A 25,872-nucleotide genomic window follows, 5' to 3' on the forward strand; every position below is an offset into this window, starting at 1 on the left:
GATAAATAGAAAAATCATTTGGTGGGTAGAAGATTGAGGAGAAGGTGAAAAGTTCAGTTTGGAACATGTTAAGCTGAAATGCCTATAAGACATTTAAGCAGAAATGTGAAGTAGGTATTTCAATATATACACCTGGGCTAGGGCATGGATATGGAGGCACCATGAGATCAGATGGGTTTTTAAATTGTGTAAATTGATATAACCTTCCAAGGAACTATGCAGAGGAGATGGAGAAGGAGGCTAAAATACAGTCCAAGTTGCCCAAAACAAACTCAAAGGAAATGTAAAGGAAACTGAGACAGCAACCATGGAGGTAGGGAATACTGTAGACAAGTTTGCTGAATCAGAAAAAAAACTGGTTTAAGAAAGAAATGATTACATTATTGAATATGGCTGTAAAGTGAATAAGAATAAGGAGTAAGAGATTCATTAGTTTCAGCAACAAATCATTTCCTTAACAAGATCAATTTTACTCACATGATAGAAAGGGAATCCAATCATCCTGGGTCAAAGAAAAAGTGAAAACTAAGGATATGGAAAGACAGTATAGATTACACTTTAGAAGTATGACTGAAGAAGAGAACTATAAGATATCAAAATGGATACATGTGTATGTGCATGTGTATCTGATATTTTTTAGAATAGAATCTTCTTTAGCTATTTGAATGCCTAGAGAATGAGCCTAGGCATAAAAGAATTTAAAATGTAGAAATGAGAAAGACAAGGAAACTCGCCATTATTTTCCTGAAATGTTGAAACATAATGATTGAAATTAAGCATAGAAAAAATAAATTATTTTCACCAAATATATAAGATGAGGCTAAATTCAGAGTAACAGTTTTTGTACATTCAAAGAGAGAAAAACATCCTTGCTATCAGAATTAATATGTATGAAATACTATTTGTATCTATCATAGCAGCCCTGAAAAGACAGGAGAAGGTAAGTACATGACTAATTCAAGGAATCAAAATCAAAATAAATCCTTCTCCTGATAAAGCTCATCCATCCATTCACAGGTAATATACTTTTATTTCTAGATCAATGATTTATTAGGTAAAGTGAAGATGGTACAATAATTCCTATTTTTTAAGATCCCTTTTTTCCAACTTTGTTGCTACTCATTGTGAGTGAAAGTAAAGTGAAAGTCACGCAGTCGTGTCCGACTCTCTGCGACGCCGTAGACTATACAGTCCATGGAATTCTCCAGGCCAGAATACTGGAGTGGGTAGCCTTTCCCTTCTCCAGGGGATCTTCCCAACCCAGGGATCGAACCCAGGTCTCCTGCATTGCAGGCGGATTATTTACCAGCTGAGCTATCAGGGAAGCCCATTGTAATTGCATGTAATCTTAAAGCAAAATACATATCCTTAATCACACTTCATTGCTCTGCTCCTGATAAACTTTGGCTAAAGTCCCAAAGGATTTTTAATACCTTCCTTTAGGATTATTCATATAGCAGTTTTGCTAATAAGTAGTGTATTGATGAACCTGCAACACAATAGCCAATTCAAAATAATTTGGATTTCTTTTTAATGTGAAAAATATGTAAATAGAACTTTTAATATAAGGTGAGAAATAAAAGTAACTTGGCAAGCCAGTTATTTCTAAAAGTGTGATTGTAAATATGGAAAACAAACTTCAATCAAGTATAATCCTTGGAAGTTTTATTTGGTTTGTTAATTAGCATGCAGGTGGGTGTGCTTAGTTGTGTCTGAGACTCTTTGATACCCCTTGGACTGTAGCTTGACAGGCTCCTCTGTCCATGAGATTTTTCAGGCAAGAATATTGGAATGGGTTGCCATTTCTTTCTACAGGGGATCTTCCTGATCTAGGAATCAAACTTGTGTCACCTTTCTTGCACTGCAGGTGGATTCTTTACCACTGAGCCACCTATTAGTATTCATACTTGAATAATTACATCCACTGTCAGGATATGTTCACTTGATTGTAAGCAAATAATACCTGTAAATATTTTATTAATCATATCAATCAACAAAAAGAAGTAAAGTATGAGTAATTATATACTTTTTTTTTCTATAGTAATCTCAGACTCTGTAACCAGACTTTGAGAAAAGTAAGGAAACACTGTCTTAAACAAACTTCCCCAATATGCTGCAAAATACTAAAATAAATAAAAACAATTAATCCTTTTGGGACTTGGAGTCATATTTTCCAGAAGTAATCTCTTTTAAAAGCAGTGGATACACCAAAATTAGTGCCAATAAGTTAAAGTTCTTTTATGTCTTTTTCCTTAGCTATATGATTTATTTTGTGTCTTTCCATTACTTCTTTAAAAAATCTTTCAAAAAATTCGGGAACCTATTTTTTAGCTAAAGATACAATACGTGGAACTAAAAGGGGATCCTTTTGGTGATTTGCTCCCTTCTTAGTAGTACTCATAGAGTAGAATAGAAGGGCTATACTTTTACCTTTGGATAGAACTGATTTTCATTTGTGTTAAATCGCTCTGTGTGTAAAATTTTGGTAAAACTGCTAGACTCAGTTCAATGTGGACAGGTGTGTTTTGGGTCAACTGTTTTATCTCAAATAAAAATCATTTCAATAAATGAATTAAATTCATTAATTTAATCCTCATAAAAATACCTACAACTTTAGCACTAACTTTATGAAGAAAAAATATTAAAGGAATTAAAATTCAGGGTCAATAAGCTTGAGAAGACTCAAAATTGGGAAGTGCCTCAGTTGACACTCAAAGCTGGGTCTTCTGAAACTTACTTGTGACCTTTAATACTGTAGAATAGGCACTTTAGCTACTATTGCATAATGTACATACATTATCTCATTTAATTCATATAATACTCTCTGAGGTAAGTTTTATAATTATATTTTTTAATGAGAAAATAAATACATGGAAATGACACAGCTCAGTAAGTGATCAACTTGGGAATCATATCAGCTCTTTCAAACTCAAAAGACTAATACAATTTCGGATTATCTAAATTATTTGATCATTTGGTTGTAAGGTTAAAAGAAATCTCATTATATAGGAGTCAATTATCCTATTTAGCTTATATTTTGCTATTACATTGATTAATCATATTACCTGATATTTATTGCTAATCTATCAGGTCTAACTTATGACTGATTTGAATTTAGAGTTGAGGGCTTTTAAATTCTGGAAATGTGATAAAGATAAGCATGTTAATTTTTATGACCTTTAATTCTCTTTGGTATTTGTAATCTTTTTTTTTTTCTTTTCAATTATGAAAATAGTATCAAACTAATCAAATAAACCAGGAAACAGACATTTTGTTGCTCATTGCTATAAGAACTGTGTGGCTGGCTTAACAGCTGTTGCTCCTGACCTCTTAAATTTTCATGTTTTTTCAGCTTTATTTTCTCCCCAGGGGGAACAAAAATGAGGCAGAAAAGGCTTTTAAAAGAAAGCCTCTCTTAGAACATACTGACTAAACAATATCTACATTTGAGCAGAAGCTCCAAAATTGTATAAATGCCACATTTTTTATCTCCCACCTTCAAGGGCCAGGCTCTGTACAGCCCAGATGCAGGAGAGTGAATCAATGTGGGAGTGGACCTGAAAAGTGGCACATTTTCTACTGTCCCTAGCATGTGGATATTTCTTTGTCCATGGGAATTACTGGAATTTAGAGTATTGGCACCATTTCTACCATGCTTGCTACCTTGACTTTCTCAAAGACTACAACAGTACAACAAAATGAGGAAAGCTTTACAAAAAATAAAAAAGAAAGAGAGAGAGAGAAGAAAACAGGCAACCTGAATAATTGAGCCCACTGAACTTATTGTTGAATTAAGTTTACAAGATTAGTTAGATTATTAAAGCAAGAAAAACAACATATTTCAACTTGGAGTGGATGAGACAAAATGCATTTTTTCCTCTCTTTTCTAGCTATAATGGCTCACAAATTTGATTTATGATTGCAGGCAAGTTTCCTAAGCCTTGTGGGTAGGGCCTATAAAGGATTTCAGGAGGTCTTTGTGCCTCTGAAACGTGTGTCAGGTTTTTGGATTTTGAGGGAGAGGCCAAGCTGTGAAGATGTTTACGAGTTTGAGTACTGTTTGCTTTCATTCTTCTGGTTTAATTTTTCCTTTTTAATTTGTTTGTTTGTTTATAGAAGCTGCAATTCCTTTTTAAAGGTTAACTTGACTTTTTCTTACTGCCTGTGTCTTGTTAACACAGGAAGAATTTGGAAATCTAATATGGCAAGTAGAGAAACCTCAGTAATTCTATTAATTCTGAAATGGTTTCTGAGTATCCATAAGAGAGAGCTGCCTTGATGGCTCAGTGGTAAAGAAGATGCTTGCCAATGCAGGAGACACAAGAAACATGGGTTTGATCCCTGGGTCAGGAAGATCTCCTGAAGAAGGGCATAGCAACCCACTCCATTATTCTTGCCTGGGAAATTCCATGGACAGAGGAGATTGGCAGACTACAGTCCAGAGCATCGCAAAAGAATCAGATATGACTTAGGACTAAACAAGGGCAGTACATAGGAGAAATTACGTGAAAACCTAAGCTCTTGAAAGTCTCCCAATTGAAATATTATTTGAAGACCTAGATGATAGACTGGGCACACCTCTTTTCTCCTCCCCATCAAAGCTCTTTAAAATGCTAAGAAAATATTGAAACAACAATTATCATCAAATTGTTCATCTTATTTAATTATTATTTCTCAAAGCATTGCCAGAAGGCTACATGGGAGCATCTCCTTCGAGGAGACTCAGAAAGCCTTGCACAAAGCTAGCTGGTATGGATAAAAGTAAGGAGTTTTGGATCACATATTTATGATAATTAACTGAAGGACCATTTGTAAAACAAATGGGACCAAGTCTTTTCCCTATTCATGTGTGTCAGAAAGCTGGTCGTAGCATGTGCTCCCAGCATAGCCTTGAAATTGATTTCTAAACAAACAAACAAAAAAAAGTTTTTTCCTAACTTGTACTAGTGTTTGTGTGCTCAGTTGCTCAGCCATATCCAACTTGGTGACCCCATAGACTGTATTCTGCCAGGCGCTTCTGTCCATGGAATTTTCCAGGCAAGAATGCTGGAGTGGCTTGCCATTTCCTCCTCCAGGGAATCTTCCTGACCCAGGAATTGAACCTGCATCTCTTACATCTCTTGCAATAGGTTCTTTACCACTGCACCATTTGTGAAGCCCTGACTTGTAGTAGAGGGCAGATTTAAGAGGAATAGGGATTTGAAGGATTTCTGTACTGCCACAAAGGGAGCAGAAAGGAATAAATGGATAGTGGAACTCTAACCATGCCCTCCTTACTCTCCCAATAAATGAGAGTCTGGTTAGTCTGTCCTTTCCCCAGCCAAGGTTCAGAAAGAAAAACTTGCTTCTTGACTAGCCCCAGGTACTTATACAGCCCAGGGTTCAGTTTCTCATTCAGTGTGTGTGTTTGTGTGTGTGTGTGTGTGTGTGTGTGTATTGGGGGGGCAAAGAAGGGGAAACAGCAGCATATAGTTGTAATTTATTCAATAAATAAATATTTGTGTGTGTGTGCTCAGTCATGTCCAACCCTTTGTGACCCGCCAGACTGCACCCCACCAGGCTCCTCTGTCCATAGAATTTCCATGCAGGAATACTGTAATGGATTGTCATTTCCTGTTCCAGGAGATCTTCCCAACCCAGGGATTGAACTTGCATCTCTTGTGTCTCCTGCATTGGCAGGTGGATTCTTTACCACTGTGCCACCTGGGAAGCTCTAAATTAATATTTACCAAATGCCTTATTAGATTACAAGGAGATCAAACCAGTCAAGCATAAAGGAACTCAACCTTGAATATTCACTTCAAGGACTGATGCTGAAGCTCCAATACTTTGGCCACCTGGAGTGGAAGAGCTGACTCATTGGAAAAGACCCTGATGGTGGGAAAGACTGAAGGCAAAAGTAGAAAGGGGCAGCAGAGGATGAGATGGTTAGATAGGGTCACTGACTCAATGGGCATTTGAATCCATTTGAGCAAACTCTGGGAGATAGTTAAGGACAGGAAAGCTTGGTTTTCTGCAGTCCATGGGATTGCAAAGAGTTGGACAGGACTTAGCAACAAAGCAACAACAATAAATGCCTAATAAGCATCAGAGAGTATTCTAAACATGGGAATATGACAGTGAATAATACAAAGTTCTTGGCCCATGGACCTTGCATTTTACATTCTTACTAGGGAAATGCATGAAACTCGATTGAAATATTCTAATTACATACTATTCAATATGAAGTGAAAGAAAGAAAATTAAAGCAGGAGAGTGAGCCTACCAATTAAATGGTGTTGTAATGATAAGGAGTCTGGCCAGGAAGGGCGTCCTGAGAAGGTGATTTTGAACAGAAACCTAAAAAAATAGAAGAGGAAAGCCATGCAGAGGAAGAACATTCTAGTCAAAGGAAAACTATTAGTGTAAAAGCCCTGAAGCAAGAGCGGAATCAGTGTGTACAGAATCAGCAATAAGGCCAGAGTGCAAACAGTGAATGACTTGCACAGCTGAACTAGAAACTCACAAAAACTTTCTGTTCTGATCAGCTTTGTTCCTTATATAAAAATTTGAATAACCAGCTAAGGACTAAGATAGTCTTTACAAAACCAAAATCATGAAATAAAAAGTCTAGGATGAATAAACACCTAGACTGATGGATAAAGGGGTTGTATAGGGAATGAAGGTGAAAATGAACTCTTAGATTTTAAATTTAAATTGAGATGCTAAGACAGCCATAAAACACTAAGAAGCAACTATAGAAAAAATAGGACCAATATGGAAATCTTAGAAATAAAAATGTTAAAATACTGCTTTTAACTTTTATACCTATACCTCTAGCTATGAAACTATAAATATTCTTTATAATGAAGTATAACTAACAAAAGATTCCCAGAAGCTAATCAAAATAGAACTGATCTGAGCCAAGAACAGAGGGAATTGGTTTCAAAGGAAGGAGAATAGGGCATCAAGAACTATTTTTTCATCGTGTTGAACTTATAGGTTTTCAGGCATACATCAATAACATTTTAGACTGCAATTAGAATTGAGTTTTCCACATTTAAAAACCAAGTTCTTAATTTTATTCTTATGAATCAAATGTTTGCATTTGGGAACAAACACAACAATTTTCAAACTTAAGTATTCAGACTGAGCATTAAGTAGATTTTTAAAGTTATCAGAAACAAACATTTCCTTTTGTATCTAAAAACTAATTATTACTGGGGGCTGGGGGTGGAGACACAGGGAAAGCATTTAGGGGAAATAAAAGATACTGTTAAAATTGATATTTCTTATTAAAAATATCTTTGAAGACTATCCCCAGACTTGTCCTGATTATTCATCCTTTGGTGTCTTTGTCTTTCTTTTACTTTTTCTTTGATTATTTCACCTTCAAACTAGGACAAATTTTTCTTGCTATCCTAGACCACTTGGGTTTTTGTCCTAAATGTGTCAAGGTTTGTGATTAAGGTGATGAATTTGTCCATTTATATTATCCCTTTGAATAGCACTTACCATTATGAGAGGTAGGCAAGGGTTACTTATTGGCCACAAATGACTGGACAAAGTGATGAAATTTTGCCAGTATTAATATTCATTGTTGGAATAAATGTTATTTCCTTCTGTCAGCTCAAATAAAATGCAAAACCCAGAAAGTTTAGTTTTTTAGAACCTTCTGTCACTGTTAAATCAGATCACTTTCCTCAACAGCAGTAAGAGCAATAAAGAAACAACACAGATTTGTTAGCCTGGGAATATTTAGCTATAAAGAATAGAGATCGAAAACTATGAATTCTGGATAAAAAATATAGAAATGGATTTCTGTATACCTATGGCAGACTACCTACATCAAAATTTTCCAAATCTTAATTTTAGTTTTACACTGGTCTGTAATTTCAACTTCTTTATGTCTTTTGTGCCTAATAAAGCTGCAATTTTCTTTCAGGGAAAATCTACTGTAAGCCAAATATTGCTTCTATAGTAGTATGTAGGCATATAGGAATTCGATACGTGCTTAATGTTTTTAAAACTCTTTTGCTTATTTTCAGTTTTCTGCAATATGACTAATAGAATATTATAAGTAATACAACACATAATAGCATAATCAGTAATGCTATAAGAATTATATTAAAACTTATCATTAGTATGTGTCTGGGTCTACTGGGTGCCAACAGAACTTTGTTTTTCACAGTTCTAGAGATTAGAAATCCCAGATCATGGTCCTTGACCAATCCAGTTCCTGATGTGAATTCTTTTTTTCTTGCTTGCAGACAGTTGCCTTCTTGTTGCTTACTCACTTCCCCTTTTCTGTGTGTACATACATGTGTATGTGTGCTTGTGTATGCATGTGAGAGACACACACACACACACGGATAAGCTCCTCTCAGGTATATGGTGTACACTTAAAAGCATAGTAATCCTTTTTCTTAAAAGGCAATAATCCTACTGGACTGGGGCCCCATCCATATGACCTCAATTAACCTTAAGTTTGTCCTCAGTCTCAGTCATGTCTGACTCTTTGTGACCCCATGGACTGTAGCCTGCCAGTCTCCTCTGTCCGTGGAGTTTTCCAGGCAAGAACATTGGAGTGGGTTGCCATTTTCTTCTCCAGGGGATCTTTCAGACTCAGGGATGGAATCTGTCTCCTGTACTGGTAGCCATATTCTTTACCACTGTGCCATCTGGGAAACTCTGTGTAACTTTATGTAATAGTGCTCAGTTGCTTTACTCATGTCCAACTCTTTGTGACCCTATGGATCATAGCCTGCTAGGTTCTTCTGTCTGTGAGATTTTCCCAGCAAGAATACTGAAGTTAGTTGCCATTCCCTTCTCCAAGGGATCTTCCTGAATGAGGGATCGAACCAACGTCTCCTGGGTCTTCTGCATTGCAGGAAGATTCTTTACCACCAAGTCACTTGGGAAGCCCTCACTTAACCATAGTTACTTCCATTTAGCATTAGTTACTCCATTTTCATAAAGGCTGTATATTCAAATGTTGTCACAAGCAGCAGGTTAGGATTTCAAAATATGAATATCGGAGGGAGAAAAGCATTCAGTTCATAACACTATATAAGTGTTAGACAAGACTCAAGGATATCTAGTGTTAACTGAATAATAAATATTGAATCTTGCATCCTACTGTTCAATAAATAAATATTGCTAAGATTAATATTTTAATTAAACTTGTTAATATTTAACAGTTTGTTTAATGTTGCCAAAGCTCTTAGTATCTCTTATAGTTATGCAGAAAGATGACAAAGAGATATTTTATTGTTATATCTCTCAGAATTATTGCTAGGAGAAATATCAATAATCTCAGATATGCAGATGACACCACCCTTATGGCAGAAAATGAAGAGGAACAAAAGAGCCTCTTCATGAAAATGAAAGAGAAGAGTGAAAAAGCTGGCTTAAAACTCAACATTCAGAAAACTAAGATCATGGTATCTGGTCCTATCACTTCATGGCAAATAGATGGGGAAATTATGGAAACAGTGACAGACTTTATTTTATTGGGCACCAGATTTATTGTAGATGGTGACTGTAGCCATGAAATTAAAATACACTTGCTCCTAGGGAGAAAAGTTATGACAAACCTAGACAGCATGTTAAAAAGCAGAGACATTACTTTGCCAACACAAGTCCATATAGCCAAAAATATGTTTTGGTCAGTAGTCATGTATGGATGTGAGAGTTGGACTATAAAGAAGGCTGAGAACCAAAGAAATGGTGCTTTTAAACTGTGATATTGGAGAAGACTCTTGAGAGTCCTTTGGACTGCAAAGAGATAAAACCAGTCAATCCTAAAGGAAATCAATCCTGAATCGTCATTGGAAGGACTGATGCTGAAAATGAAGTTCTAATAGTTGGGCTACCTGATGTGAAGAACTAACTCATTGAAAAAGGCCTTGATGCTGGGAAAGATTGAAGGCAGGAGGAGAAGGGGATGACACAGGATGAGGTGGTTGGATGGCATCACCGACACAATGGACAAGAGTTTGAGCACCCTCTGAGAGTTGATGATAAACAGGGAAGTCTGGTGTGCTGCAATCCACGGGGTTTCAAAGAGTTGGACATGAGTGAGTGACTGAACAACAACATCTCTCAGAATTATTAGTGTTTTAAGTAATATTTGGGTTTTCCAGGTGGTACTAGTGGTATTAACTTATTTAATTATCACAGGAACTCTAGAGAGTAATTACCATCTTTTTCTAAATCAAGATGAAGAAGAAGTTCAGAGATAATAACTTGGCCATAATTGCATAGAAAATAAGTGTTAAAACATTATAGATTACTAAAAAATAATACTGCATGTGTTTATTTCATTTCCATCTTTGCTCTACCTTTCAGGTGAGACTCAATATAAATCAGTCTCTAGCTTATGACAGTTTGGTTTTAATTCAATTTAAAAATTAAGACCCTGTTTAATTATTCTTGAAGCAGTCAAAAAGCTTTTTTAGAGGCAATATTTTCAAGGCAATCCTTAAGGAATGCATATTTAAGACATACACAGAAAGAAAAACATTCAAGAAAGCAGGGCAAGTTTGTTCTATTTAAAGTATCATGGACAATTATGATTTAATTAGAAATTAATTTTAAAAATTTCCTTAGTATGATGATTACACAACAGTATTACAGATAAAATCTTAGAAAAATAATTTAAATGTACTTCACATTTTCAAAGCTGTCTCTCTTTTTGTGTTCTTTAAAGAAAAAGAAGATGTGGTTTTTTTTGTAATAGATCATTTATCCAATATTACTTATATTCTTTTAATTTTTAAATTAATTTTCTCCATTAGTGATGTTATCAACATATCTTGGAAAAATCATTTTGAATGAATTCCTCTTATATGAAGGGTAATATGGGCTTCCCAGGTGGTGCTAGTCTTAAAGAACCTACCTGACAATGCAGGAACCTAAGAGACTAAGAGATGAGATTAAACCTAAGAGATGGATTCAATCCCTGGGTCAGAAAGATCCTCTGAGTTGGAAATGGAAACCCTTTCCAGTATTCTTGCCTGAGAAATCCCATGGATATAGGAGCCTGGCAGGTTCCAGTCCATAGGGTTGCATTGAATCAACTTAGCACACATGCACTCAGGGTAATACAAATTCATCAGTTTCATAGACTCCTTGCTGAAATCTCAGAGGGATTTTAAAATTTAAATAAGCTATTTTGTTTTATTGCTGAAGAAAATATAATTAGGTTGTTCTTCTTGAATTTTATTCAATGATTACTGAGTTACTAATTTTCTCAAATGATAAATAAATCCTAATGCTTCCATTTACTATTAATGCTTTAATTAAGTATTACCAACTGCTGTGGCATTTACACATGCCCCACTAAATTAGCATCTTAAACAGCCCAATGTTCTTGTGTGTGCGCATACAGCTGTTTTTTGTTGCATGTGCTTTCTTTATGGTTCAGACTTGTAGAACTTCAGGTCAAGTCAGGAAGATGAGTTGTCAGAAATGTTTAGAGTAAAGTAACAGGCCAAACAAAGCCCCCTAAAGATAAGCTCTTATGGCTAAAGAAATATCTTTGAGAAACTGAAAAAGATTTGTTTGAAATCAAGGAAGGAAAGTAGAACTCTGAGAACAATAATCATATTCACATTTTCCAAGTCTTAAGTAATGTAACTAGATATATATTTAAAGATGAGTAAGGGATATGGGCTAACTAATGATGGTAAATGGAAATTTCTGATCATGTTTGGATACAAATTAAGAAATCTGGGTTAAAAAAATGACAAAACCAAAAAGTAAAGCTAAGCAGAATAAAATAAGAAAAATCCTTTACAAGTATTATCAACTTCAAAAATAAAAGAAATATAATTTCTTCTCCTATTTCAAAATTAAAATAAAGTAAATGGTTAGCCAGTGGCATAAGCCCTCTTGGAGGAGATCACCATTAACCCCACCAATGAGTTGCAGAGCAGATGGCTCACAAACAGCAGCACAATTATACCAAAGAAATTCTCGCACTGTTAAGAAAATTCTAGGACCCACACCAGATTTTCCAACAACAGGATCTGGCAAGCAGACTGAGAACCTCAGGGAATTTGACTTTGGAGGCCAGCGGGATTTGATTATAGAACTTACACAGGAATAGAGAAACAGACTCTTGGAGGGCACAAACAAAACCTTGTGTGCACCAGGACCCACGAGAAAGGAGCAGTGAACCGACAAGAGACTGACCCAGACTTGCCTGTGAGTGTCAAGAGTCTCCGGTGGAGGTGTGGGTCAGTGGCGGCCTACTGCAGAGTTGAGGTATTAGGTGTGGGAGTGTGTGCATGGGACCTTTCAAAGGCGGTTGCCATTAGCTTTATTACCTCCACCATTGTTTAGTATCAGGTCAAACATCAGGAAGAGAACACAGCCCCGCCCATCAACAGAAAATTGGATTCAAGGTTTACTGAGCACAGTCCCACCCATCAGAACAAGACCCAGTTTTCCCCAGTTTCCTCCCAACAGGAAACTTCCATAAGCCTCTAATCCTTATCAGAGGGCAGAAGAATGAAAACCACAGTCTCAGAAAACTAATCAAACTGATCACATGAACCACAGCCTTGTCTACTCAATGAAACTATGAGCCAAGCTGTGAAGGGTCACCGAAGATGGATGGGTCATGGTGGAGAGTTCTGACAAAATGTGGTCCACTGGAGAAGGAACTGGAAAGCCACTTCAGTATCATTGCCTTGAGAATCCCATGAACAGTATGAAAATGCAAAAAGATAGGACACTGAGAGATGAACTCCCCAGGTTGGTAGGTACCCCAGGTTGGTAGCTACTGGAGAAAATTGGAGAAATAACTCCAGAGAGAATAAAAGACAGAGCCAAAGTGAAAATGACACCCAGTTGCGGATGTGACTGGTAATGGAAGTAAAGTTCAATACTATCAAGAACAATATTTCATAGGAACCTGGAATGTTAGGTCTATGAATCAAGGTAAATTAGAAGTGGTCAAACTGGAGATGGCAAGACTGAACATCGACATTTTAGGAATCAGTGAACTGAAATGAAATAAGATGGGTGAAATTAACTCAGATGACCATTATATCTACTACTGTGGGCAAGAATCCCTTAGAAGTAATGGAGTAGCCCTCATAGTCAACAAACGCATGAAATGTGGTTCAGTTCAGTTCAGTTCAGTTGCTCAGTCATGTCTGATTCTTTGCAACCCCATGAATCGCAGCACGCCAGGCCTCCCTGTCCATCACCAACTCCCGGAGTTCACTCAAACTCACGTCCATCGAGTCAGTGATGCCATCTAGCCATTTCATCCTCTGTTGTCCCCTTCTCCTCCTGCTCCCAATCCCTCCCAGCATCAGAGTCTTTTCCAATGAGTCAACTCTTCGCATGAGGTGGCCAAAGTACTGGAGTTTCAGCTTTAGCATCATTCCTTCCAAAGAAATCCCTGGGCTGATCTCCTTCAGAATGGACTGGTTGGATCTCCTTGCAATCCAAGAGACTCTCAAGAGTCTTGTCCAACACCACACTTCAAAAGCATTAATTCTTCGGTGCTCAGCCTTCTTCACAGTCCAACTCTCACATCCATACATGACCAAAGGAAAAACCATAGCCTTGACTAGACGGACCTTAGTTGGCAAAGTAATGTCTCTACTTTTGAATATACTATCTAGGTTGGCCATAACTTTTCTTCCAAGAAGTAAGTGTCTTTTAATTCATGGCTGCAATCACCATCTGCAGTGGTACATGGGTGCAATTTCAAAAATGACAGAATGATCTCTGTTCTTTTCCAAGGCAAACTATTCAGTATCACAGTAATCCAAGTCTATGCTCCAACCAGTAATGCTGAAAAAGCTGAAGTTGAATGGTTCTGTGAAGACCTACAAGACATTCTAGAACATGCAAAAAAAGATGTTGTTTTCATCATAGGGAACTGGAATGCAAAAGTAGGAAGTCAACAAATACCTGGAGTAACAGGAAAATTTGGCCTAGGAGTACAAAATGAAGCCAGGAAAAGGCTAACAGAGCTTTGCTTAGAGAATGCACTGGACATAGCAAACACCCTCTTTCAACAACAAAAGAGAACTCTACACATGGACATCACCAGATGGTCAATACCAAAATCATATTGATTATATTCTTTGCAGCCAAAGATGGAGAAGCTCTATACAGTCAGCAAAAACAAAACCAGGAGCTGACTATGGCTCAAATCATGAACTCCTTATAACCAAATTCAGACTCAAATTGAAGTAAGTAGAGAAAACCACTAGACCATTCACGTACGACCTAAATTAAATCCCTTATGATTATATAGTAGAAGTGACAAATAGATTTAAGGGATTAGATCTGATAGACAGAGTGTGTGAAGAACTATGGACGGAAGTTCATGACATTGTACAGGAGGTGGTGATCAAGAACATCCCGAAGAAAAAAGAAATGCAAACAGGCAAAATGGTTGTCTGAGGAATCCTTACAAATAGCTGAGAAAAGAAGAAAAACTAAAGGCAAAGGAGAAAAGCAAAGATCTACCCATCTGAATGCAGAGTTTCAGAGAACAGCAAAGGACAGAAAAGAAAGCCTTCCTCAGGGATCATTACAAAGAAATAGAGGAAAACAATAGAATGGGAAAGAAAATTAGAGATAACACGGGAACATTTCATGCAAAGATGGGTACAATAAAGGACAGAAATGGTATGAACCTAACAGAAGCAGAAGATATTAAGAGCTGGCAAGAATACACAGAAGAGCTATACAAAAAAGATCTTCATGACCCATGTAACTGTGATGTTGTGATTACTAAGCTAGAGTCAGACATCCTGGAATGTGAAGTCAAGTGGGCCTTAGGAAGCATCATCACAAACAAAGCTGTGGGAGGTGATGGAATTCCAGTTGAGCAATTTCAAATCCTAAAAGATGATGCTGTGAAAGTGCTGCACTCAATATGCCAGCAAATTTGGAAAACTCAGCAGTGGCCACAGGACTGGAAAGAAAGGCATTGACAAAGAATATTCAAACTACCACACAATTGCACTCATCTCACACACTAGTAAAGTAATGCTCAAAATTCTCCAAGCCAGGCTTCAACAGTAAGAGCACCATGAACTTTCAGATATTCAAACTGAATTTAGAAAAGGAAGAGGAACCAGAGATCAAATTGCCAACATCTACTGGATCATCAAAAAAACAAGAGAGCTTCAGAAAAACATCTATTTCTCCTTTATCGATTATGACAAAGCCTTTGATGTGTAGATTACAACAAAGTGTGGAAAATTCTTAAAAAGATAGGAATACCAGGCCACCTGACCTGTCTCCTGAGAAAAATGTATGCAGATCAAGATGCAACAGTTAGAATGGGACATAGAACAACAGACTGGTTCCAAATTGGGAAAGGAGTATGTAAAGGCTGTGTATTGTCACCTTGCTTATTTATCTTCTATGCAGAGTACATCATGCAAAATGCTGGGCTGGATGAAGCACAAGCTGGAATCAAGATTGCTAGGAGAAATAACAATAACCTCAGATACGCAGATGACACCACCCATATGGCAGAAAGCAAAGAGGAACTAAATAGCTTCTTGATGAAAGTGAAAGAGGAGAGTGAAAAAGCTGGCTTAAAACTCAATGTTTAAAAAATGAAGATTATGGCATCCCCTCACTCATGGCAAATAGATGGGGAAACAATGGAACTAGTGACAGACTTTTTTTTTTTTTTTTTTTTTGGACTCCAAAATCACTGCAGATGATGACTTCAGCCATGAAATTTAAAGACACCTGCTCCTTGGAAGACAACCTATGACCAACCTAGACAGCATATTAAAAAGCAGAGACATTACTTTACCTACAAAGCTACAGTTTTTCTAGTAGTCATGTATGGATGTGAGAATTGGGCTGTAAAGAAAGCTGATAGCCAAAGAACTGATGCTTTTGAACTGTGGTGTTGGAGAAGACTCTTGAGAGTCCCTTGGACTGCAAGGAGACCTAATCAGTCAATCCTAAAGGAAATCAGACCTGAGTATTCATCGGAAGGGCTGATGTTGAAACTTCAATATTTTGGTCACCTGACGTGAAGAAATGACTCATTGGAAAAGACCCTGATGGTGGGAACGACTGAAGGCAGGAGGAGAAGGGGTTGACAGAGGATGAGATGGTTGGATGGCATCACCAACTTGATGAATGTGAGTTTGAGCAAGCTCCAGGTGTTTTTGATAGACATGGGAGCCTGGCTTGCTGCAGTCCATGGGGTCACGAAGAGTCAAACAATCTGAGCAACAGAATAAGACTGAAGGAGTTAGAAGAGGTAGACTTCTGCTATTTCAGATTAATTGTTGCCCTGTCTTAACCAATGATCCATTTGTAACCATGAGATATTAAAGTTGAAATGTACTTTTAAACACATCAAATTTAATTCTAGACTAGTTAATATATCAATACATAGTCAAAACATCAAGTTTTAGACTTGCAGACTAAATATTCTTATTCTGTAACACCCTAGCAGAGTTTGTTTTTGAAGAACCTATGTTGTAATTAGGGCAATAGGCACTAATTATGATAAAATGACATAAATATTATGATAAAGATGCTTTTTAGCACATGGATTTTCCAAAGATATGTCACTTTGCTGAGTCTTAAAGAAAAGAAGATATTTATCAGTCTTGAAAATGTGGGTAAGAGTACAGCATTAATACAAATATATAAATATGAGAAATGTGACATCTTAGGAGAATTCCCTGGAGTATAAGATGCATTGGGGAAGACCATTTTAACTTCAGGAAGCAACAGTTAGAACTGGACATGGAACAACACACTGGTTCCAAATAGGACAAGGAGTATGCGAAGGCTGTATATTGTCACACTGCTTATTTAACTTATAGGCAAAGTACATCATGAGAAACGCTGGGCTGGAAGAAGCACAAGCTGGAATCAAGATTGCCAGGAGAAATCTCAATAACCTCAGATATGCAGATGACACCACCCTTATGGCAGAAAGTGAAGAAGAACTAAAGGGCTTCTTATTTATGTTGGAGAGTGTTTTGCCTATGTTCTCCTCTAGGAGTTTTATAGTTTCTGGTCTTATGTTTAAATCTTTAATCCATTTTGAGTTTATTTTTGTGTGCAGTGTTAGAAAGTGATCTAGTTTCATTCTTTTATAAGTGGTTGACCAGTTTTCCCAGCACCACTTGTTAAAATCATTGTCTTTCCTCCATTGTATATTCTTGCCTCCTTTGTCAAAGATAAGATGTCCATATGTGGGTGGATTTATCTCTGGGCTTTCTATTTTGTTCCATTGATCTATATGTCTGTCTTTGTGCCAGTACCATACCGTCTTGATGACTGTGTCTTTGAGTAGAGCCTGAAGTCAGGGAGGTTGATTCCTCCAGTTCCATTCTTCTTTCTCAAGATTGCTTTGGCTATTCGAGGTTTTATGTATGTCCATAAAAAATTGTGAAATTATTTGTTCTAGTTCTGCGAAAAATTCCGTTGGTAGCTTGATAGGGATTGCATTGAATCTGTAGATTGCTTTGGGTAGTATACTCATTTTCACTATATTGATTCTTCCAATCCATGAACATGGTATATTTCTCCATCCATTTGTGTCCTCTTTGATTTCCTTCATCAGTGTTTTATTGTTTTCTATATATAGGTCTTTAGTTTCTTTAGGTAGATATATTCCTAAGTATTTTATTCTTTTCGTTGCAATGGTGAATGGAATTGTTTCCTTAATTTCTTTTTCTACTTTCTCATTATTAGTGTATAGGAATGCAAGGGATTTCTGAGTGTTGATTTTATATCCTGAAACTTTACTATATTCATTGATTAGCTCTAGTGATTTTCTGGTGGAGTCTTTAGGGTTTTCTATGTAGAGGATCCTGTCATCTGCAAACAGCGAGAGTTTTACTTCTTCTTTTCCAATTTGAATTCCTTTTATTTCTTTTTCTGCTCTGCTCCCAGAATTCTGGAAATAAAAGCAAAAATAAACAAATGGGATCTAATTAAAATTAAAAGCTTCTGCACAACAAAGGAAACTATAAGCAAGGTTAAAAGACAGCCTTCTGAATGGGAGAAAATAATAGCAAATGAAGCAACTGACAAACAGCTAATCTCAAAAATATACAAGCAACTTATGCAGCTCAATTCCAGAAAAATTAACAACCCAATCAAAAAATGGGCCAAAGAACTAAATAGACATTTCTCCAAAGAAGACATACGGATGGCTAACAAACACATGAAAAGATGCTCAACATCACTCATTATTAGAGAAATGCAAATCAAGACCACAATGAGGTACCACTTCACGCCAGTCAGAATGGCTGCAATCCAAAAGTCTGCAAGCAATAAATGTTGGAGAGGATGTGGAGAAAAAGGAACCCTCTTGCACTGTTGGTGGGAATGCAAACTAGTACAGCCACTATGGAGAACAGTGTGGAGATTCCTTAAAGATTGCAAATAGAACTGCCTTATGACCCAGCAATCCCACTGCTGGGCATACACACTGAGGAAACCAGAATAGAAAGAGACACATGTACCCCAATGTTCATCGCAGCACAGTTTATAATAGCCAGGACATGGAAACAACCTAGATATCCATCAGCAGATGAATGGATAAGAAAGCTGTGGTACATATACACAATGGAGTATTACTCAGCCATTAAAAAAGAATTCATTTGAATCAGTTCTGATGAGATGGATGAAACTGGAGCCGATTATACAGAGTGAAGTAAGCCAGAAAGAAAAACACCAATACAGTATACTAACACATATATATATGGAATTTAGAAAGATGGCAATGATGACCCTGTATGCAAGACAGCAAAAGAGACACAGATGTGTAGAGTGGACTTTTGGATTCTGAGGGAGAGGGTGGGATGATTTGGGAGAATGGCATTGAAACATGTATACTATCATGTAAGAAATGAATCGCCAGTCTGTGTTTGATGCAGGATACACGATGCTTTGGGGCTGGTGCACAGGGATGATCCAGAGAGATGATATGGAGTGGGAGGTGGGAGAGGGGTTCATGTTTGGGAACTCATGTACACCCGTGGTGGATTCATGTCAATGTATGGCAAAACCAATACAGTATTGTAAAGTAAAATAAAGTAAAAGTAAAAATTAAAATATATATATAAAAATAAAGGGCTTCTTGATGAAAATGAAAGAGGAGAGTAAAAAAGTTGCCTTAAAGCTCAACATTCAGCAAACAAAAATCATAGCATCCGGTCCCATCACTTCATGGCAAATAGATGGGGAAACAGTGGAAACAGTATCAGACTTTATTTTGAGAGTCTCCAAAATCACTGCAGATGGTGACTGCAGAGCCATGAAATTAAAAGATGCTTACCTCTTGGAAGGAAAGTTATGACCAACCTAGAGAGCATATTAAAAAGCAGAGACATCACAGGAAACATTATCCTCAATGGTGAAAAATTGAAAGCATTTCCCCTAAAGTCAGGAACAAGACAAGGGTGCCCACTTTCACTGCTACTATTCAACATAGTTCTGGAAGTTTTGGCCACAGCAATCAGAGCAGAAAAAGAAATAAAAGGAATCCAAATTGGAAAAGAAGAAGTAAAACTCTCACTGTTTGCAGATGACATGATCCTCTACATGGAAAACCCTAAAGACTCCATCAGAAAATTACTAGAGCTCACCAATGAATATAGTAATGTTGCAGGATATAAAATCAACACACAAAATTCCCTTAGGAAATAATTCCATTCACCATTGCAACGAAAAGAATAAAATACTCAGGAATATATCTACCGAAAGAAACTAAAGACCTATATATAGAAAACTATAAAACACTGATGAAAGAAATCAAAGAGGACACGAATAGATGGAGAAATATATCATGTTCATGGATCGGAAGAATCAATATAGTGAAAATGAGTATACTACCCAAAGCAATTTACAAATTCAATGCAATCCCTATCAAGCTACCAGCCATATTTTTCACAGAACTAGAACAAATAATTTCAAGATTTGTATGGAAATACAAAAAACCTCGAATTGACAAAGCAATCTTGAGAAATAAGAATGGAACTGCAGGAATCACCTTGCCTGACTTCAGGCTCTACTACAAAGCCACAGTCATCAAAACAGTATGGTACTGGCACAAAGACAGACATATAGATCAATGGAACAAAATAGAAAGCCCAGAGATAAATCCACCCACATATGGACACCTTATCTTTGACAAAGGAGGCAAGAATATACAATGGAGTAAAGACAATCTCTTTAACAAGTGGTGCTGGGAAAACTGGTCAACCACTTATAAAAGAATGAAACTAGATCACTTTCTAACACCACACACAAAAATAAACTCAAAATGGATTAAAGATTTAAACATAAGACCAGAAACTATAAAACTCCTAGAGGAGAACATAGGCAAAACACTCTCTGACATAAATCACAGCAGGATCCTCTATGATCCACCTCCCAGAATTCTGGAAATGAAAGCAAAAATAAACAAATGGGATCTAATTAAAATTAAAAGCTTCTGCACAACAAAGGAAAATATAAGCAAGGTGAAAAGACAGCCTTCTGAATGGGAGAAAATAATAGCAAATGAAGCAACTAACAAACAACTAATCTCAAAGATATACAAGCAACTTATGCAGCTCAATTCCAGAAAAATTAACAACCCAATCAAAAAATGGGCCAAAGAACTAAATAGACATTTCTCCAAAGAAGACATACGGATGGCTAACAAACACATGAAAAGATGCTCAACATCACTCATTACTAGAGAAATGCAAATCAAGACCACAATGAGGTACCACTTCACACCAGTCAGAATGGCTGCGATCCAAAATCTGCAAGCAATAAATGCTGGAGAGGGTGTGGAGAAAAGGGAACCCTCCTACAATATTGGTGGGAATGCAAACTAGTACAGCCACTATGGAGAACAGTGTGGAGATTACTTTAAAAATTGCAAATAGAACTACCTTATGACCCAGCAATCCCACTGCTGGGCATACACACTGAGGAAACCAGAATTGAAAGAGACACATGTACCCCAATGTTCATCGCAGCACTGTTCATAATAGCCAGAACATGGAAACAACCTAGATGTCCATCAGCAGATGAATGGATAAGAAAGCTGTGGTACATATACACAATGGAGTATTACTCAGCCATTAAAAAGAATTCATTTGAATCAGTTCTGATGAGATGGATGAAACTGGAGCCGATTATACAGAGTGAAGTAAGCCAGAAAGAAAAACACCAACACAGTATACTAACACATATATATGGAATTTAGAAAGATGGCAATGACAACCCTGTATGCAAGACAGCAAAAAAGACACAGATGTGTATAACGGACTTTTGGACTCAGAGGGAGAGGGAGAGGGTGGGGTGATTTGGGAGAATGGCATTCTAACATGTATACTATCATGTAAGAATCGAATCGCCAGTCTATGTCTGACGCAGGATACAGCATGCTTGGGGCTGGTGCATGGGGATGACCCAGAGAGATGTTATGGGGAGGGAGGTGGGAGGGGGGTTCATGTTTGGGAACACATGTAAGAATTAAAGATTTTAAAATTAAAAAAAAAAAAAAAAGCAGAGACATCACTTTGTCAACAAAGATCTGTCTAGTCAAGGCTGTGGTTTTTCCGGTGGTCATGTATGGATGTGAGAGTTGGACTATAAAGAAAGCTGAACGTCAAAGAATTGATGCTTTTGAACTGTGGTGTTGGAGGAGGCTCTTGAGAGTCCTTTGAAATGCAAGGAGATCCAACCAGTCCATCCTAAAAGAGATCAGTCCTGGATGCTCATTGTTGGATTGATGTTGAAAGGACTGATGTTGAAGCTGAAACTCCATTACTTTGGCCACCTGATGTGAAGAACTGACTCATTTGAAAAGACTGTGATGCTGGGAAAGATTGAGGGCAGGAGCAGAAGGGGACAATTGAGGATGAGATGGTTGGATGGCATCACCAACTCAATGGACATGGTTTTGCATGGAGTCTGGGAGTTGGTGATGGACAGGGAGCCCTGACATGCTGCGATTCATGGGGTTGCAAAGAGTCGGACATGACTGAGAGATTGAACTGAACTGTTGATACCCTGGATAGTAAAAATGGAGGGTTCTGTTATAGTAGAGCTGACAGAATTTGCAAGCATCTTTTTAATAGCAACATTGGTACATATCCACTAATTAAGCTAGTATTTCAATTTAATGGATTTGTGTGACAAGAATAAGATATTTTTACCCATCATAAGGATGGAATAATAATATGTAAAATATGTTCTTGTATATGTTCAGTTTTGGAGTGAACCAAACCTAAACATTAAGAGACAATGATTCAAAGCTTCAAGTCTCCAATAAACCTAGACCCGAAGGTACTCTTTTAACTACATTACAGAATTCTATAAGCTACCCTCAGAATTAATTTTCAGGTAAATTTTCTATTTACTTACCATTCCTTTTAACTGATAATCTAATTTTAACCTAAATTCTTATCAGGATTTGTAGTCCTTTTAACAGCAGCAAAAAAGGCACTAAGGAAAGAAAAGAACAGTTTCTTGGAAAAGCTAGCAGCTTTCCAAGTGAGCAGGCACATCATTCATCTGGATGCTGTCTTATTCCAGAGAAATTTGAAAAGACACATGCATACCACTCCACATAATTCCTTAAGTTTCGGGTAATGAAGGAAGAGAATAAGCTACTTAAATGACATATTTACTTATTTTATGTTTCTTTACTTTTATAAGGCCCTAAATTTATGGTATTGTTATATTTAATCCATTACAGCATATATGCCCTATGCTGCCGCTGCTGCTGCTGCTGCTCAGTTGCTTTAGTCGTGTGTGACTCTGTACGAGCCCATTGATGGCAGCCCACCAGGCTCCACCATCCCTGGGATTCTCCAGACAAGAACGCTGGAGTGGGTTGCCATTTCCTTCTCCAATGGAAAGGCTTATAGGTACTGCTTTTTTCCATTGTTGTTATGTTGCTGAGTCATGGCTGGCTCTGCGACTTCACATGAACTGCAACACACTGGGCTTCTCTATCCTCCACTATCTTCCAGAGTTTGCTCAAATTCATGCCCACCGAGTCGGCGATGCTATCTATCCACCTCATCTTCTGCTGCTCTCTTCTCCTTTTGCCTTCAATCTTTCCCAGCAACAAGGTCTTTTCCAATGAGTTGGCTCTTCACATCAGGTGGCCAAAGTATTGATGCTTCAGCTTCAGCAACAGTCCTTCCGGTGAATATTCAGGGTTGATTTCCTTTAGGATTGACTGATTTGATTTTATACATAGTCAACATGTGTTAAACAGCATTGTGAAGGAATTTTTCAAGGTTTTGTACAGACATTCTTGCTCTCATGAAATTTATATTTTAAGAGAAGATGTTACAAGTAGGAACATTCCCCAAAGTAGACAGTCTAATGGGCTTCCCTGGTGGCTCAGCTGGTGAAGAATCTGTCTGCAATTCTAACAGGATCATCAATGGAATCCAGAGCTATGGAGCAAGTGTGTAGCAGTTCAACCTCACTTCTCCAACATTGCTTTTTTTTTTTCTTTTGTAACAATCTTCTCAAAAGGTTTGACTGAATATTGCCCAGTGGGGTAAACTTCTAAGAATACAAGAGATTCTTATTATTTTATATCCAGCTTATGTTCATATCAAGAAAAAGTAGGGTTTGATAGAAGGGTAAATTTTGGCCTGTAACAAGTGAACTCCAAGATGTGGCTCTCAGCCCTGGCAAGCTTCTCTGTAAAGGCAGATCTTTTTGTGCAGGAATCTGAACTTTCTGGTGTCATTAATGCCTTTGTCCACTATCATACTAGTTTTTCAATATCTTACATGCATTTTGTTTTTTGACTATTACTATAAAACATCATCAATAATACTTATGATGGTGAAAGATTAAAATCATTCTAAATGTTCACTAAGCAGACTATTATAGAGTTGTTATAAAGAGGGGTATATATATAGAAATAAATATAAAATATACAATATTTTCAGATAATTTTTACTGAAGTACCATGATACAAATTACACAAAAAGTGTTACACCAAATATTTTAAATTTGAAAGCCTATTCATAATGTTAAAGGCTGGAAAAATTTATGCCATTACTGGTTATCTTTAGGTAGTAAGATGATGGAAGATATTATTTTACTTTTTCATGATCTCATCTTGCAATTTGCACTTTCTAAAATATTATGACTTTTATAAAAGGAAAATATAATAAATAATTTCAAAACTTTTAAAAATCTTTGTTCTTTTTTTAAATGCCAACTTGTGCCCCACAAGATTTTATTCGTTTATTTTGCAGCTTGGTGTCACTGATAGATTAATGACAATATAACATTACAGTAACAGATTAAAACAATATAAATAGGAGAGGAAGGAGAAAAAGAGAAGTGGTAGGAAAGGCAATTACAGTTACATATTACAGTTCCTAGTATAAGTATAAACGCCTCACTTATAGCAAAGTCAAATACTTTTCAAATTTTCAGCTAAATGGAAAATCTGAATAGCATTCTCAGAAACCTAAAAATGTAGAAAAAATATACTTTGTGTTATGTTTTAAAGCTTCCTTGATAGCTCAGACAGCAAAGAATCTCCCTGCAATATGGGAGACATAGGTTCTATCCCTGGGTCAGGAAGATCCCTGGAGAAGGGAATGGCAACCTACTCCAGTATTCTTGCCTGGAGAATTCCATGGACAGAGGAGTCTATTACTTCCTTACACTCAAAACACTCAAAATGTTTTCACTTTCTTTCACTGCTTTTGTAAATTTGGTATTATGCCAAGAGGAACATCTTCCAGCTGAACAAATAGAATTCTTCCTAGTTCACTGAAACATTGAAATGTATTAATACACTGAAAATAATTTGAAAATAATTTACAGTTTTGGCCAAACATTAAATAAGATATTTTTTGAACACGTGCCAGTTCCTCTCTACCTGGTTAACTGCTTTTTGAAGGATCCACAACTTCATTACTGGTTTCTCATTGCTTTCAGATCACATAAATCAGGAGGTGGTTAATTCAATTTTTGAATTTTGGGGCATGTACATAAAGAAACTAAGCTATGGGTGGGGTCATTATTATTCTTGCACTCCATATCATTTGGGAACCAAAGATCATTTAAATATGCAATCAACTAGGATCTTCTGTTTCAACCTTCAGCCTCAAAACCGTCCTGTTCTGTGATATATAGTCATTCACATGGTTTGAGATACAGATTTAGCTAAATTAAAAAATGAAAAGTTTGCCAAAAGTACATCTGGAAATCATGTTAATAGCATGGGTTTCTATGTACAGAATCCTATAGGAGAGATGTATTTTGAAATAAAAAAGCAGACTTTCAATCTACTGCTATTCCATTTAAGAGTTAATTCTAAATTTTCTGTATTTGGTAACAGTTTAGCATCAATCATAACTTTGAGGAAGGCAAATGCTGCCATTGTACACTCAAGTTAATTACAGTGATGGCTCTTAGATTTCATTTCTTGGTACCATCCAGTTAAGAAAGAGCTAAACACAGAATGTCAGTTTATGGAAATTGTGTACATAACAGACTGAGGTTTTTTGGTATGTTCCTACTGTAGCCAGCTGAAATGCTTCCATTCCTCCCTTGAGTGTAATGAGAGAATGCTTTTTGGGCTTTGAGGCTGTAAATGCAGACCTCTTCAGTTGTATCTTTAAAAACAACTATCAAATAACTCTTTGGTATGCTACATTTTTCTCTTCTACTCAAAACTTGTCCTTTTCTTATATTTTTTTTTATTTAGTTTGGCTTTCAGTTTAATATATGTCTCCTCAGCTGGTACCAATTTGACTTCTGGGTTCTCCAGAACAGTTTGTGCTTCAGTAAGCCAGCTTGTCATAAAAAATCTGACTTTGACAATTTACTGACACTACCAGCTGCTGCCTTTCTTATTCCAAACACACAGGCTCT

The sequence above is a fragment of the Capra hircus genome, chromosome 3 (assembly GCF_001704415.2).
Source record: "Capra hircus breed San Clemente chromosome 3, ASM170441v1, whole genome shotgun sequence".
Taxonomy (NCBI): Eukaryota; Metazoa; Chordata; class Mammalia; order Artiodactyla; family Bovidae; genus Capra; species Capra hircus.